Below are 6,214 nucleotides of genomic sequence, written 5' to 3'. Positions count from 1 at the left end.
GCTTGCTGGGCTTCAACAAATCACAAATTCTCGATTTTTTCATATCAAATTTAAAATAGCTTATCAAATATTCCAATTTGTGTATTTAATAAATCTATTAGCTACACTTTAAAATAATTTAAATACAAACATGACGTAATATCTCAGAAAAAATATATAATTATTAAATTTTATATAAAAATTTAAATTACGTAAAAATTTCTTAAAATTAATATTTTAATTCCAAAAAATTATTGAACTAACGGTGTTTAAGCTCGAGACATTACAAATAGTATTACTGCACGTGTCACTTCTGTCACTCCAACTAATATGATCGTATTTTATATTATAATTTGTGATTGTGTAATATATCGTTTTGATAGCGTAATTATAAATAATTGGTACGATCTCGGATCTTATAAATATTTGTAATTGTACGATATTTACATCGTGTGATTATCGATTCATTGAATTATGGAAAAAAAAATTAGGTAGGCAAATAAATATATATACATAATCAGGAGTGATCCAATGCAAACAGATTTAAAAAGGCCCAATAAGTGTATACATATAAATATAAATACACACACATATATATATATATACATATTATGAAATATGAGAGAGATTTACAGTGAAGAGTGGATCTGGGGGAGGGTTAAGAAGTATGTGTTTTTCTTAGGTAGCCGCAATGAACAACAGATCAATGTAATATTCACTCTTTATGTACAGTACGTGCATACATATAAATATAAACGTACACATATATATATATACATATATATATTCTGAAATATGAGAGAGATTTACAGTGAAAAGTGGATCTGGGGGGAGGGTTAAGAAGTATGTGTTTTCCTTAGGTAGCCGCAAACGAACAGCATATGATTGTAATATTCATTCTTTATGTACAGTATGTGTATACATATAAATATAAATACACACATATATATATATTATGAAATATGAGAGAGATTTACAGTGAAGAGTGGATCTGGGGGGAGGGTTAAGAAGTATGTGTTTTTCTTAGGTAACCGCAAACGAACAGCATATGATTATAATATTCACTCTTTATATACACTGTATGTGTATACATATGAATATAAACACACACACATATATATATACATATATTATGAAATATGCGAGAGATTTACAGTGAAAAGTGGATCTGGGGGGAGGGTTAAGAAGTATGTGTTTTTCTTTGGTAGCCGCAAACGAACAACATATCAATGTAATATTCACTCTTTATGTCTACTCATGCATGCAATGGTGGATTTGAAAAGCTGAAAAGAGCTTTTCCCTACAAACAACTATATATATATATATATGTATACGTATAAATATATTATTTTCAGCCCTTTGTTCTTTATTAGAGATTGTCAAGATTGATATATACCAAATTTTAAATACAATCCAGAAGCTAACTTATTTATCCTTTCATTCAACTCTTATCAAGATCAGAATCATCAGTTGAAGAAGTAATTAAGTTTTTATCAATCGGATTTGAATCATAATTTCATCTACTTAATTTCGTTTACTTAATCAATTTGAATTAATCTAAACTGATCGTTCATAAATTAATGATTAGGTGTTTATATCAAGTTATATAACTATTTCGTTAATAAAAATATAAATTTATATATATATATACATATATTTGAAGTGGGTATTCCCTAATTATAAATTTTTATTTATTTTTTTGGGTAAAAAAATTATTTGCTCATCTTCGTCTTATACCATGTTAATTATGTATCTTTATTTATTTCGAACACAATTAACATTTATTTCGAACACGATAATCTAATATTGTGTATAACTATTTCGTTAATAAAAATATAAATTTATATATATATATACATATATTTGAAGTGGGTATTCCGTAAATATAAATTTTTATTTATTTTTTAGGTAAAAAAGTTATTTATTCATCTTGGTCTTGTACTATGATAATTATGTATTTTTATTTATTTCGAACACGGGTAATTTAATATTATATACATCAATTTATATAATTATTTCGTTAATAAAAATATAAATTTATATATATTTGAAGTGAGTATTCTCTAATTATAATTTTTTACTTATTTTTTTAAATAAAAAAAATTATTTACTTATTTTTGTCGTATATCTTCTTAATTATGTATTTTTATTTATTTCGAACATGATTATCGGGTAATCTAATATTATGTCATCTCTAATTTTAACTGTAATTTTTTCTTCTTCATTTTTTTTTTTTTGTTTTTTGGGTCAAAATAATAGTTGTTTCCTAAAGAAGCTGTTGATATATGTGTCTATCATATGAAACTATATACACACATATATGGGTGTGTGTGTGTGTGTGTGTCTACATCTATATACATAAATAGATATATATATATATGTATGTATCAATCACTCATGTTCCCATCCTAACCTCATCACTTAAAAAAAAAAGTAAAAGGTGACTTTGACAATCTCCTAATTTGAAGTGAATGATTAAGCTCGTCACTAATTATATATTAATTAGAGTTTTGCTAATTAAAACCTTATTATATGCTGTCATTAAAACTACCACCAACTAATGAAGTAATTAGCTACATAATCTGTTCCTTGATGTGGGATTTGTAGGAATTTTTATTCCTAACAACAGAAAAAGAGAAATCATGTGCCTCTAAATTAAGTAGAAGCCAAGAAATTAGTGTAAGTAATTACCTATAAAATATAATACCATCTACCTATGATTAATGTAAGCAAAAGAAGAACCCTAACTAAGATTACGTTTGCATTATATAAAAAAAAATTTAGTGCCTGCCAAGTAATTTGCCGTTTACGAGTTACGAAATCAATATATATCGTGCTTTTGATACATACATTACATTAGTTTGAGTTGGGTGATCATATCCGTGATACCACTTATATATTATATGATCATGATATCTGTATATCTTACCAGAGTAATAAAAATATTTTAAATTATACCTAGATTGATTTAAAGTGAATAAATTGTGTATTATACGTTTGTCGACCATTGAAATTATCAAAGTTAGTCACGGTATAACTCTGTTTAAAATTAACTTTTTCTAAGGCGAAATATATTGAATAAAAAAAAGTATGCGTATTGTTGAGGAGGATCTCATGATCAATCAAATACAATAAAGGTTATAAAATGACATGTTTAAAATGAAGATTAAGAACGATAATATAGGGGTCAAATTCGTTTTTAATAAGTACGGAGTATTGCGTTTTATAATAGATTTTGTTCTTTTAATATTAACTAATTCATTAAAAAAAAATTGACTTAAATAAATATTTAAATAGATGAATCATTACGTTAGAGATATTAAAGTTTAATATGGAATTAGAACTAACAATTTATATTTTCAATAAAAGAGACAAATCACTCGACGAATGAAGAAAGAATCTAAATCTCTATCTTTTTTCAAACGTCAAAATATATGGGTGCCTAAAACTTCAACTTCTAACGAGATAATCGAGTTTGAACTATTATATTTAATTAGACATACAACTATATATATATATATATCTCTTATAATATGATATTATTATAAACAAAAAAAAAACAGTAAATATATCAAATTTAGAAGGGTAAATTTGACATTATAAGAAAGTAAGGTAGGAAGTCAAGACTAGCTTTTTTTTTTTTTCTCAATTCAACCTAACCTAACAAGTCATTGGATGTTGTGTTTGTGGAATCTGATTTCTTAAGCAATATGCATTTAAAGTGAGTTTGACCTCTCATGAACAGCACAAAATTAGTCAACTTTACCAATAAATGAAATTTGCTTCAACTATCATCATCTTCCCCACCTCTCATCATCTTACTTTCAGACATGTGTTTGAATCATTCAGATTTTCAGCAAACTAAATATATATATATATATATATGTATGGATACAAAAAAAAAAAAAACCCATGAAATATATAAAGTTTTCCGGCTGAACAGATACATATATATATATATGTATGTGTGTGTGTGTGTGTGTGTGCTATGTTGGTCTATCCATATATATATATATGCAGTTGTAGTTAGTCAAAAAAAAAAAAGGTTCAGGAAGCACAATGGAGTCTGCTTGAATAAACCCATTTTTCAAATTAGGCTAAACTCATTTGTACCCTGAGTTTAACTCGTTGTGGTTAATATAATTATATAAACATACACTTTATATGTTTATATAATATGATTATATAATGCATAATGTTGATTTGAAACATCCTTTTGGACTTTTTACTTTACTAATTCAATTCAAGTTGTTTGAAAATTTGAACACAGGAGAGATGGTTAGTCCTCAGAGCAACATAATTAATGTATTTAATTATCAATTAATTAATTAATTAATCTTGATTTATTTTTCATTTTCCATGTCTCTCTGATTCCTCAGACCTAACACCTAACTGCTCTTCATTGACCATCAACATCTTATTTCTCCCTTCTCTGCTAAAAGAAGCAGAAGAAAATGTCAACAATCTCAAGCTAGCTCTTTTCTGATCTCCAATTTATATTCTAATTTGAAACTCCTCTCTGCCATTTGCAACATATATATACAAAGTTCATCACCCAGTACTATATATATATATATATATATGTTAATTAATTATCTTGTTCATCAACCTTTTGTAAGTTTGAAAGCAAATTATTTTTTGACTTCTTCCATTTCTTCACCTTTTAACTATTAAAAGACAAATGGGTTTTGATGCAATCTTACATTTTTTAATGGGCAGATAATTTTATCATTAGACTATATATATATATATATATAAGTATATATATGTGTGGTTTCTGTATCCAGTTTGAGTGACAACATGTAAGAAATGAAAATTTTTTCAAAAGGAAAATTGGAATTTGGTATCATGTTTTGGCTGCAACTTCAAAAAGTCTGCGGCCTCTCACTCTCATGATTAGCATTTGACACACCGAGACCCCATCTATATATATATGTATATATGTACGTCATATATTATCAATGGCTTCCACATTATTTTTTATTATATTGACTTTTGGTACTGCACATTTTTATAGTGACCGATCCCTATTCTTGTATTCTCACATACTGTGTACAGTACGTTTCTTCGCTTATCATATATATACACTACATACTGTAGGTTTATCTTGTAAAACAATATAAATTGGGTGGTAAATATATTCTTTCCAAAAAAATATTCCAACTATCAAATCAGTATAAACATTTTGTAGAGTACGCAATCGATTATATCATGTCTATTATGAAATACAGTGTGTGTATACATACCTAACTCTTGGATGGTAATACAAAAAATATATTCAGACATGTTTACAAAAGAGAAAAAACACAGGTTCAAAGAAAAACAAAATCTTGCACGATTTGCAAAGAATAAAAGTTCATATTTCTCTCTAGAAATTCCATAAGGTCTTTGGTCATGGGTGTTCTAAAATTCAATGCTTATAATTCTGCATATCTTATGTAGATTCAATCTCTGCATGAAAAACATTTCTGCTAATTTGACTTGACCTCTATAGTTTCATATGACAAAGTATAGAATGTTGTTTACTCCAATTGTCATTCTCGTGTCCTATGCAATGACAAAACACATTGAATTAGACTTATGTATAGTGTAAGAAAAAATGTTGTAACGTAATAAAAATCTTCTCTAACTCGTAAATATATATATATATATACATATATAATATTAGTAAAGTACTTCTCATTCATTTTTATTCAACATTGTGCCTTCGAATATTTTTAGGGATCAACATATAAAAATTTGTTAGAGGTATGATTATATATTACTTAAATGTAGCTCAGTTTACCTCCAACAAAATTTCATACAATCTTAATAGTTAATATATCTTTTATACAATTCAGTCGTTATACAATTATAATTATTATTTATATTATATTTTAAGCGTTTTAAAGTATATTAAGTTATTGAATGTTATCATTGCACCTTTATAAATATACATACTTAAAGAAATACACAACAAATATCAGTTGTATAAACTTTTTCAGAATTGTATTTCTTGAATTTTTTCGTTGTTTTTTTTATAAATACCATTATCTAGAACTTTTTAACTTGATTATCATGTCAAAGTAAAGTTTTGTACTTCACCTTCTATCTTATATATAGAGCTTTCGTGACTCTTTTTTTGAAATTGTGAAGCTTTTTTTTATAGTTCAAGTTGATGTATACGAGCTTTGTCATTGCTACAAGAGGTGTATGTTTGTTCACTTATAATGTTTATACTCAGAGATTAATGAAG

The sequence above is a fragment of the Carica papaya genome, chromosome 3 (genome assembly GCF_054855325.1).
Source record: "Carica papaya isolate Zhongbai chromosome 3, ASM5485532v1, whole genome shotgun sequence".
Taxonomy (NCBI): domain Eukaryota; kingdom Viridiplantae; phylum Streptophyta; class Magnoliopsida; order Brassicales; family Caricaceae; genus Carica; species Carica papaya.
Note: the sequence above shows the minus strand (reverse complement) of the source record.